The sequence below is a fragment of the Hypanus sabinus genome, chromosome 16 (assembly GCF_030144855.1).
Source record: "Hypanus sabinus isolate sHypSab1 chromosome 16, sHypSab1.hap1, whole genome shotgun sequence".
Taxonomy (NCBI): domain Eukaryota; kingdom Metazoa; phylum Chordata; class Chondrichthyes; order Myliobatiformes; family Dasyatidae; genus Hypanus; species Hypanus sabinus.
This window is the reverse complement of record NC_082721.1, coordinates 37,580,775-37,593,461: the sequence shown is the minus strand read 5'-3', so window position 1 is coordinate 37,593,461 and position 12,687 is coordinate 37,580,775.

Genomic DNA, 12,687 nt, shown 5'->3' with positions numbered 1-12,687 from the left:
GAGGACATTACAAGTGGGATTGGTAAAGAGGATGCAGTGGATGTTGTATATTTGGACTTTACAGGAAAGTTACTAGCATGGTTAGAGCATTGGCTGATTGGTAAAGGGCAGTGAGTGGGAACAAAAGGATCCTTTCTGGTTGGCTGCCAGTGTTCTGCAGGGGTCAGTGTTGGGACTGCTTTGTTTTACGCAGTACATCAATGATTTAGATGATGAAATAGAAGGCTTTGTTGCCAAGTTTGAAGATGATATGAAGATTCATGGAGGGGCAGGTAGTGTTGAAGAAGCAAGTAGGCTGCAGAGGAACCTAGATTAAGAGAATGGGCAAGAAAGTGGCAAATGAAATACAAGTTAGTGAACGCATGGTCATTCTACTTTGGTAGAAGAAGTGAGAAGTTTGACTATTGCTAACAAATGCAATGTTAGCATTCATTTCAGGAGGTCTAAAATACAAGAGCAGGAATGTGATGCTGAGGCTTTATAAGGCACTGGTGAGGCCTTACGTTAAGTATTGTGAACAGTTTTGGGTCCTTATCTAAGAAAAGATGTGCTGGCATCAGAGAAGGTTCAGAGAATTTTCCAAGGATGGCTCCGGGAATGAAATGGGTATCATAAGTGGAACATTTGAGCTGGGTCTGTACTTGCTGGCATTTAGAAGAATGAGAGGGGTTGTATCCAGAGATATCAGCCACGTGACAGACGCACTGCCACCTGGCTGGTCGGAGGACATACCACATGCCAATCAACGTTTGGTCCCTCCCAACTAATCAATGCACACCTAAATTATTGGTCACCTTAATTGGATTATTGCACCCAGCCCCATGCTATAAAAGGTGAGACAAGTACCTAACTTGCTCTCTCTTACAGACCACCTCATTGAAGGTAAGTGCATTGATTTATGTTTGGGAAGGTCTATCGTTTGTCCTGGTAAGGGAGCCGCAGCTATCCAAGGTCAAGGGGGATAGCTGTCGTAGTGCTTTTCCCTTGTTCTTTGTATGTGTAACTGTACCCTGTCCCCACACCGCTTTCTGTGTATTGTACAGCTGACCTGACCTTCCCCACATGTGTTAACCCTAAGTGTTTTTGTTAGAATATTGTAGTTGCTTGTGTTGACCCGACTTCCCCTTGTAAATAAATTCCTTATTATTAAAACTGTGTGTGCCCAGGCCTCTACTGTTGAGACTCAAAGAACCAGTTATTTTCCATCACAACAGGGGTTCTCATTGAAATGTTTTGAATGTTGTAAGGCCTAGACAGAGTAGATGTGGAAAGGATGTCCCCCATGGTGGAGGAGTTTAGGAAAAGAGAGCACAGCCTCAGGATAGAGGAGTGTCCATTTAAAACAGAAATGCAGAGACATTTCTTTAGCCAGAAGGTGGAAGCCAGAATATTACCATCGACAGTTGTGGAGGACAGCTCAATGGGTGTATTTAAAGGTTCTTGACTGGTCACAACATCAAAAATTATGGGGAGGAGGCCAGGGAGTAGGTCTGAGGAGGGAAAAAAGCATCAGCCATGATTAAAAGATGAAGCAGACTTGATGGGCCAAATGGCCTATTCTGCTCCTTTGTCTTATGGTCTTATGATGTTTCATTCCCACACGAACTTAATGCCTTTTCTCCTCACTTTCAAAGGAAGAATAGTACTACGGCTGTGAGGATACCTGCAACACACTTTGACCTTGTGATCTCTGTCTCGGAGACTGATGTCGGGCTGCCTTTCAAGAGGGTTTATTCTCACAAGGCAACAGGCCCAATGGAGTACCTGGAAAGGCTCCGAAAACCTGTTCCAAATATCTAGCCAAGACGTTCAAAAACATTTTTAGTCTCTCATTGGTACAGTTAGAAGTTCCCACCTGCTTCAAAAAGGCAACAATTATACCAGTTTCCAAGAAGAGCAGGTTGAAGTGGCTTAACAACTGTTGTCCTGTGGCACTCACATCTATAATGATGAAGTAATTTGAGAGATTGGTTATGGCTAGAGGTAACTCCTACCTAGACCCATTGCAATTTGCCTATTGCCACAATACGTCTCCATTGGACACAATCTCATGGCTCTTCATACACCTTGGATCACCTGGACAATACAAACATCTGTCAGGATGCTGTTTATTGACTATAGCTCAGTGTTTAATACAATCTTTCCTACAGTTCTGATCAAAATACTTCAGAACATGGGCCTCTATATCTTCCTCTGCAACTGGATCCTTTGACTTCCTAACTGGAAGACCACAATCTGTGTGGATCAGTAATAACATCTCCACTTCGCTGACAACCAACACTGGCTCACCTTAGGGATGTGTGCTTAGCCCACTGCTCTACTCCTTCTACACCCATGACTGTGTGGCAAACACTATCTATAAATTTGCTGATGATACAACCATTGTTGCAGAATTTCAGATGCTGATGAGAGGGTGTACAGGAGTGAGATATACTGGCCAGATGAGTGGTGTCACAGCAACAACCTTGCACTCAACATCAGTAAGATCAATTGTGGACTTCAAAAAGGGTAAGGGAAGGGAACACACACCAGACCCCATAGAGGGATCAGAAGTGAAAATATTGAGCAGTTTCAAGTTCCTGGGTGTCAATATCTCTGAGGATCTAACTTGGACTCAACATATTGGTGCAGTTACAAAGAAAACATGACCGTGGCTAAATTTCATTAGGATTTTGAGGAGATTTGGTTTGTCATGTAAGACACTTGCAAATTTCACCAGATGTACTATGGAGAGCATTCTAACTGGCTTCATCATCTGGTATGCAGAGTGGAGGAGTGGAGGTGGCCGGGGGGGGGGGGGGGTGGGGGGCTACTTCACAAGGTTGAAATAAGCTGCAGTGAGTTGTAATCTTAGTCGGTTCCATCATGGCTACTAGTCTTGATAGTATCCAGGACAACCTCAAGGAGCATTGCTTCAAAATGGCAGCGTCCATCTTTAAGCACCCCCATCACCCAGATCATGCCTTCTTCTCATTGCTACCATCAGGAAGGAGGTACAGAAATGTGAAGACACACACTCAACAATTCAAGAACAGCTTCTTTCCCTCTGCCATCCGATTTCCGAATGGACACTGAGCCCATGAACTCTACCTCACTACTTTTTTAATTTCCCTTTTTGCACTGCTTATTTAACTATTAGATAGTAATCCATCTTTAAAATTATTATGTATTGCATTGTACTGCTGCTGCAAAGTCAACAAATTTCATTCCAGTGATATTAAACCTGATCCTGATTTTGAGAGAGGGAGCAAAGGAGGAACCAGATCGGAGCTGGACTCGTGGGGAGGCAGGGCAGCCCCACCCATCTATTAGGCAGATACTGCCAAAGTCATATCATAGCATGATCATGACCCTCAGGTAGGCAGGTGGTGGGCAGGGATGGGCAGAGACATTGAGAAATTCTTTGGTGTTGTGACATTTGTGCCCAGCATTACCCCAGCAAGGGCATAAGGATACAGTTGGCAAACCAGCCATGGCTGAGGGAAATCATGAAGTGGACTACATGGGCCCCCTGTCAAAAAGCAGAGGGAGAAGTTACTGTCTGGTGATGTGGATCACTTCACTCCGCGTGAAGAGGCTTTCCAACAAGAGTTTGTAGGCCAGCACAATGACATGGATTTTCACTGAGGAAATCTTCTCCGGGAAACTCTATCCCAGGTGAACTCGGATGACCGAACGTATTTCACGGGGAAGGTGATGAAGTAAATGTGCAAGCTGTTGGGGATTTGACAATGATCCTATGACCCTACAACACTCAGAGCTCAGGAATGGTAAAAAAGGATGAGCTGAACAATCTATAACAGAGATGGAAAAGACATGGGTTAATGTCTGATGAGGTTGTGAGCAACTCCACAATGCATGCTGGGTCTGAGCCCCTATGAATTTCTGATTGACCGAGCAATGTGACTCCCTTATGGGGTGATTACAGATGGTGTTGAACCTGGAACAGCTGTGTAAGGATAAATTGACCCAGTCTGTAAAGGATATGTCACAGTTACAGTCCTTTTTTAAGGATTTGTCAATTGCTATAACAGTTTCCTGCCAACCTGGCTACTGGGCTCCACTCTTTGAACTCATTATCACAGATCAGGGAGAAATGGCAATGGACATTCTACAGCGGTTGTATTGAGAGCATCCTGTGCAGCTGCATCACTGCCTGGTTTGGAAATTGTACCATCTTGGATTGCAAGACCCTGCAGTGGATAGTGAGGTCAGCTGAGAAGATCATTAGGGTCTCTCTTCCTGCCATTATTGGACATTTACACTACACGCTGCATCTGCAAAGCAAACAGCATTATGAAGGACCCCACGCACCCTCCTGCCGTCTGGAAAAAGGCACCAAAGCATCTCACGAACAGAATGTGTAACCGTTTCTTCCCCTAGGCTATCAGACTCCTCAATACCCAAAGCCTGGACTGATACCTTGCCCTACTGTCCTGTTTATTATTTATTGTAATGCCTGCACTGTTTTTGTGCACTTTATGCAGTCATGGGTAGGTCTGTTTTCTAGTGTAGTTTTTTTTTTGTTGTTTTTTACATAGTTCAGTCTAGTTTTTGTATTGTCATGTAACACCATGGTCCTGAAAAACGTTGTCTTGTTTTTACTATGTACTGTACCAGCAGTTATGGTTGAAATGACAATAAAAGTGACTTGACTTGACAAAGCAGTGCGAGGTGGCTTTCCAAAAGGCATAGGAAATAGTGGTGTCAGACACTGTACTCACAATGTGATCGGCACCCGAGCTGCAGCTCCTCAGGGAATGCGTTAAAGAACCGGAGCTACGACTAATGATCTTTGGCTCATAAGGGAGATTGAAGAGATGATAGACAGGAGGTTGCAGGAGGAAGGTGAATGGGTGATTGTCAGGGGAGCAAAGGGAAGTAGGCAGCCGGAACAGAGTATCCGTGTGACTGTTCTGCCCCGATACTGTTGAGGGGGGTGTTGTTTGACCTATTGGTTGGGGGGGGGGTAGAATTGCTACAACTGGGTCTCTGGCACTGTCTGGAGATGTTGCTCAGAAGCAAAGGGAGCAGAGGAGGAATGCAGTAGTGATAGGGGATTCCATAGTTAGAGGAGTAGATAGGAGAGTTTGTGGAGAGATCCAGATGGTATGTTGCCTCCCAGATGCCAGGGTCAGAGACATCTGAAATCATGCCCACAAAATTCTAAATGGTGAGGGTGAGCAGCCAGATATCTCGTACATATTGGTACCTATGATGTAGAAAGGAAAAGAATGGAGGCCCTAAAGAGAGAATTTAGAGAGCTAGGTAGAAAGCTGAAAAGCAGAATCTCTGGGGTAACAGTGTCTGCTTTGCTGCAAGTGCAAACTATCAGTGAGGGCAAGAATAGGAATGCCTGGTTTTATTTCAGATTTATGGATCATTGGAATATCTTTGGATGTGTACAAAAGGAACAGGCCATACCTGAACCTGAAGGAGACCAATATCCTAGTGGGCAGGTTTGCTAGAGCTTTTAGGGAGGATTCAAACTAATTTGGCAGAGGGATGGGAACCTAAGTGAGAAGGGAGAGGATAGGGATGTTGGTTTACAAGCAGAGGTAGTGGCACTGTCAGGAAGGATGGGCAGATGATAGGGCAAAATTGCCATCACTAGGATGGGTTGCAATGTAAAAAGGGTGACAAATACAGGTCTGAAGATTTGAATGCACACAGTGTATGAAATAAGGCAGATGGTCTTGTTGCGTAGTTAGAGTTTGGCATGTATGACATTGTAGGTATTATGGAGTCATTGATGAAAGTCGATTGTGGTTGGGAGCTTAATATCCAAGGCTACACAATCTATCGAAAGGACAGGCAGATAGGCAGAGGAGGAGGAATATCTCTGCTGGTAAAAAATGAAATCAGATCTTTAGAAAGAAGTGACATAGGATCAGAAGATGTAAAATCCTTGTGGCCAGAGACCCTGATGGGAAGTATATACAGGTCTCCAAATAGTAGCCAGGATGGGGTCTACAAATTACAGCATGAGACAAACAAAAAGCATATCAAAAAGGCAATGTTATGTTAGTCTTGGGGAATTTGCAGAGGCATGAGAGAGAAGTTGGTTGGATTTGATTGAAAGGGGACAATGATGGCAGAGCAGCAATGTCTGGAGTTTCTGGGAGCAATTTTGGAGATGCAGGATAGATGCATCCCAAATAAGAGCAAGTGTTCTAAAGGCAGGATGATGCAACCATGGCTGATAAGGGAAGTCAAAGCCAGCATAAAAGCAGAAAAGAGATCAGATAATAGAGCAAAAAATAGTGGGAAGTTAGAGGATTGGGATTTTTTAAACCAACAGAAGACAACTAAAAAAACCATAATGGTGGAGAAGATGAAATATGAAGGAAAGCTAGCCAATGATATCAAAAATGACACCAAAGTATTTTTCAGATATATAAAGAATAAAATAGAGGCAAGAATAGATAATAGACCGCTGAAAAATGATGCTGGAGTGATAGTAATGGGGGACAAGGAAATAGCAGATGAACTGAAGAATTATTTTGCATCAGCTTCACTGTGAAAGACACTAGTAGTATGATGGAAGTTCAAGAAATGGCAGAAATGAGTGCAGTTGCTATTACTAGGGAGATTGTTCTTGGGATCTGAAAAGTCTGAAGCCGGACAAGTCACGTGGACCTGGTAGACTACAGACCAGGGTTCAAAACATGGTACCGAAGAAATTGTGGAGGCATTAATAGTGATCTTTCAAGAATCAATAGATTCCGGCATGGTTGCAGAGGATTGGAAAATTGCAAATATCACTGTAATCTTCAAGAAAGGAGAGAAGCAGAAGAAAATCAGAGGCCAGTTAGCCTGGCCTCAGTGGTTGGGGGGAATGTTGGACTTGATCATTAAGGATGATGTTTCAGGATGCCTGGGGGCATATGACAAAGTAGGACGAAGTCAGCATGGTTTCCTTAAAGGAAAATCTTGCCTGACAAGTCTGTTGGAATTCTTTGAAGATGTTGTGTATTTATATTTTCAGAAGGCCTTTGACAAGGTGCTGCACATGAGGCTGCTATACAATACAAGTGATGCACCATCAATAACTCACACCGAGACGTAGGCGAGATATCGGCTTTTATTGACTGGAAGAAGGAACCAGGAGTGAGTGTCTATCATACAAGGTCTTGGAGACTGAGGCTGAGCTTCAGGCCGCAGGTCTCCTTTATACAGGGGCCTGTGGGAGGAGCCACAGGAGCAGTCAGCAGGGGCGTGTCCCGACAGGCACATAGTTCACCACATATACAATACAAGAGCCCAGGGTATTATGGGAAGAATACTTGAATGCTTAGAGCATTGGCTGATTGGTGGGAGGCAAAGAGTTGGAATAAAAAGGTCCATTTGGATTGGCTGCTGATGATTAGTGGTGTTCCGCAGGTGTCTGTGTTGTGATTGCTTCCTTTTATATTTAATGTCAATGATTGAGATGATAGAATTGATGGCTTTGTGGCCAAGTTTGCAGAAGATAGGTGGAGGGGCAGGTAGCATTGAGGAAGCAGAGTCCACAGACAAATTTACACAAATTACGAGAATGGACAAAGATGTGGCAGATGAAACACAGTAAGGAAATGTAAGGTTATGAAAGAATAAAAGCATGGACTATTTTCTAAATGGGGAGAAAATTCAAAAATCTGAGGTGCAAAGTAATTTGGGAGTCCTTGTGCAGGATTCCCTAAAGATTTATTTCTACTCTTATGTTCTTATGTATGTCTACGTAGTAGTTGTATTATATAGAGTACTGTATTTTTAAAGTTGAGATGCAATATATATTGAATTGAAGTTTATCACTAAGCAGGGTGGAGTGGGGTGTATTTAATATTTCAGTAATATTTGAGTAATTTTGTAAATACATTGTTAATTAAACATTTTTCATTTATTTAAATAATTTATTTTGGATTATACGTAAATGGCCTATGTCATCGCACCACCACATCTTACAGGCACTCCTCACTTAAAGTAAAAAACAAAGTTAGATTCGCATTCTGGACCTTCCATGTTTTTCTTTAAATTAGTTTTAAGCTTTGGAGTTACAAACCATTAAAGATTCTCCTGTCTCCTTCCTCTGTTAGGACACTGTGGCCTGGGAACCACAGGGTGGCAGTCCCTCATGAAGTGCCTTGGTCTGTGGAAAACCAAGCAAGGTCCCTGCATCTTCACAACAGCTACATCTGCTAGAGCCACCTTATAGTCCTGCTTAACTCTCTTTTCATCTATCTACCCAGCTCACAAAACTTTTGAGGAGTAGGTGGGTCTTCCTGTTATCCCCAAGTCTAAAACTTGCATACTGTTGAGGTAAAGGTTGTTTTCTTGACACCACTGTGTCAGGGTGATGATTTCTTCCCTGTAGGCTGCCTCATTATTATTTGAAATTAGGCCAATCCGTGTAGTGTCGTCTCAATAATAACTTCTACATTACATCAAAATTCTCCATTTCAATACAGAATTCAAAATGAAGGCAGTTCAGATAGTATTCCCTGCTTTTCCCCTGGGCTGAAGGGCTTGTCGATGGTGGTGATGCGAGTGGGTGGCTGGCTGGGATATTCCGGGTTCTGAGCTTGCCATTGCCTGATCTCTATAGGTGTCATTCTGACAGGTAGTAGTGAGTGTAACCCCTCCTGTACCTTCCCACTTCTCAGCTCCCTGGTCCAATGCTTCCCAAATAACCTCGTTATCCTCCACAGCAGTAATACCCATAGCTGATAGGCCTCATCCCATTTACCTTTCAGTCTGCCCAGATCCCGGACTAATTAATTCTTGTGAAAATCTGCAGATGCTGAGAGACTCGACGTAGATTGGGAGACTGCTTTGTTGGGCACCTTTGCTCTGCCCGCCACTAAAAATGGGATCTCCCAGAGGCCTCCAATTTCAATTCTACTTCATACTCCCATTCCAACATGCCAGTCCATGATCTCCTCTACTGCCGTGATGAGGCCACAGTCAAGTTGGAGGAGCAACACCTTATATTAATTCTGGATAGCCTCCAAAGTAACGCAATGAACATTAATTTCTCGAATTTCTGGTAATTGCCCCCCTCACTAATCCCCATTCCTGTTTCCTTCTCTCACCTTATCTTTTTACCTGCCCATCACCTCCCTCTGGTGCTCCTCTCTTTTCCCTTTCCTCCATGGTCTTCTGTCCTCTATCAGGTTCCCCCTTCTCCAGCCCTTTATCTCTTCCACCAATCAATTTCCCAGCTCTTTACTTCACACTCCCTCTCCATTTCACCTATCACTACCTTGTACTTCTTCCTCTCCCCCCCAACTTCTTATTCTAACTCCCCTATAGTTAGTCAATAGCTCCATTTAATATCAGAGAATGTTTACAATATACAATCTGAAATTCTTATTCTTCACAGCCATCCTTGAAACAGAAGAAAAACCCCAAAGAATGAACAACAGAAAAAAAACATAAGAACCCCAAAGCCTCCTGCCCTCTCCTATGCACAAACAGTAGCAAGCAGCATCAACATTTTCCCCCAGCCACCCCCCACTTATTCTAGCATAAAGCATCGGCATACCCACTACCCACCATGCATACAAAAGCAAAGCCCTGATGAAGGGTCTCGGCGTGAAACATGAAATGTTTACTCTTATCCACTATTTATTATTTTAGACACAAATAAGTCTAAAAGCTTCTGAAGGTAGAGAACCAGACACCCAAAGTGAATGTTATCAGGGCTGTCTCTGAGTACACAACTAGTGTAAGTACAGAAAAACTATTGATTACCTATACCTGTAACCATCTTTGACATGCTAAATGACAGCATTGTCTGGTCTGCCAACCTGAACTCAAGCCACAATGGTGCAAATAGCAGCCATCTTACCTGGTTTGATGCAAGCCTATTAACACAACTCCGTTGTTTTAAAGTTTGGCTCACATATATGCAATCCCTTAGTCTGTGGAACAGCCTGTGCCTTTAACTTCAATTTACTGCTTGTACTTGACAGAAAAAACTGAAGGTTAATTACAAGACTCCTGAACTTATTTACATTTATAAGAACTGAAGCCTGGTTCATGTTAGAGTTAATATCTGCTATATTTACATAACTGCAGAATTTGAGATTGAGGACCTACATTGGTCAAGGCTGACCATGGAATCTGTGTCCCAACTCTCCATGTGATAAGCACGCTTGGGCATATGGAGAGCAAGCTGTTGCCCATGTTGCAGTCTCCCCTTCTCCTCATATTTGATGAATCCAATGGAATGGCAGAGACAGGTACAGTTTAATCCAGTGGTGTCACAGGATTTGTCAGTCAATGTTGAACTCAACGTAGGACTGCCTTGGGGACTCTAGCTCTGGATTTTTCCTCGAGGTTTAGTCCCGAAGCCATCCCCATGAGTGGTTACAGATGCAAGGCTGTATTGATTTGAGATGAGTTTTCCTTCTCCTAGTGAGCTGCCAACCATGGCTGACGTCCCATCTGCCTGAAGCAACTGGTTTTAAGGCACCCTCCTTTGCCCCTTCTGTCAATAAGGAACGGTTCTGCCAGGCCTAGTAGCTAAGCCACATATAAAGGCCGGGAGCTAGATTTGGTTGTTAGGGGCTATTTGAGATGAGATGGGAGCACTTAACAGGCAGTGGGAGCTATCCTCACTACCACCCCCAGCTATAATAACTTAGTCACTAAATAATTACCAAAAACCAATCACTTGTAGTACCAGAGGGAGCAACACACTGTTACACCACCATCAAGAATGCCTACCATACTATTCCACGCCCTCCCTTTGGGGAGTCTGATCACCGGGCTGTACTTCTACTCCCTGAATATAGGCAGAAACTGAAGACTGCAGCACCTGTTGTGAGGACCAAGAAGGTATGGACAAGGGAAGCACAGGAGCACCTACAGAACTGCTTTGAATCTGTGGACTGGACTGCATTCAGGGATTCATCTTCAAATCTGGATGAGTATGCCGCAGTTGTTACTGACTTCATCAAAAGAGGTGTGGATGAAGTGTGTGCCCACAAAAACTTGCTGTACATTCCCAAACCAAAAGTCGTGGATGAACCCGGAGGTTCATCATCTGCTGAGGGCTCGATCTTTGGCACTTAAGTCTGGTGACCCAGGTCAGTGCCAGAAAACCAGGCTTAACTTGTGGAGGTCTATTTCAAGTGTGAAGGGACAATGCCGAGTGAGGTTGGAAGAGACATTGGATGTGTGTCAACTCTGGTAGGGCTTGCAGGTCATTACTTCCGATAAAGTGAAACCCAACATCATGAATAGCAGTGATGCTTCACTATCAGACAAGCTCAATGCCTTTTATGCCCGCTTTGAAAGGGAGCAAACAAAGATCCCTGCTGCACCCAGTGACCTCTGTCTTGGATGCCAGTTAGGTTGACTTGAAGGAGCGCGAATGCTCACTGGGTGGCAGGCCCTGATGGAGTACCTGGTAAAGCTCTGAAAACTTGTGCCAACCAACTGGCACGAGTATTCAAGGATATTTTCAACCTCTCACTTAAGTTCCCACCTGCTTCAAAAAGGAAACAGTTATAAAAGTGCCTAAAAAGTACAGTGTGAGCTGCCTTAATGACTATTGCCCAGTAACACTCATGTCTACAGTGAAGAAATGGTTTGAGAGGTTTGTCATTACTAGACTGAACTCCTGCCTCAGCAAGGGCTTGGACCCACTGTAATTTGTCTATCACCACAATAGGTCTAAGGTAGGTGCTACTCAAAGCCTCTTCACAGGGCCTTAGATCACCTAAACAATACAAACACTTATGCCATGATGCTGTTTGTTGACAAAAGCTCAGCATTTAACACCATCAATTCCACAATCTTGATGGATAAGCTACAAAACCTGGCTTCCGTACATCCCGCTGCAACTGAATCTTCAACTTCTTAACTGGATGACCACAATCTGTGTGGATCGGTGATAACATCCCTGCCTCGCTGACGCTCAACGCTGGTGCACCTCAGGGGTGTGTGCTTAGCCCACTGCTCTACCCACAACTGTGGCTAGGTATAGCTCAAATGCCATCTATAAATTTGCTGATGATACAACTGTTGTTGGTAAAATCTCAGATGGAGATGAGAGGGCGTACAGAGCTGGTTGAGTGGCATTGCAGCAACAACCTTTCACTCAGTGTCAGTAAAATGAAAGAGCTGATTGAAGTCTACAATCAAGAGCTGCTTGTCTTGATTGTAGAGCAAGATGAAGGAACAGGAATAATAAGCAGAGGGATCAGAAGTGGGGAGAGTGAGCAATTAAGTTACTGGGTGTGAAAATCTCTGAGTCTAACCTGGTCCCAACATTTCAATGCAGTTAAGGAGGAGGCAAGGAAGCAGCTGTATTTCATTAGGAGTTTGAAGAGATTTGTCCTGTTAACTAAAACACTGGAAAACCTCTACAGATGTACCATGGAGAGCATTGTGAGAGACATCACTGACTAGCATGGTTGGGGGGGGGGGGGGGGGGAGTGGAGAAGGGTGGGGATGGCTACTGCATAGGCTTGAAAAAAGCTACATAAAAGTTGTAAAATCAGTCAGCTCCATCTTGGGTACTAGCCTCTGTAGTATCCAAAACATCTTCAAGGAGCTCTGCCTCAGAAAGGTGATGCCCATTATCAAGGTGCCCCAACACCCAGGGCAAGCACTGTTTTTCTTGTTACCAACAGGGAGGAGGTACGAAAGCCTGATAGCACACACTCAGTGACTCAGGGACAGCTTCTTCTCCTCTGT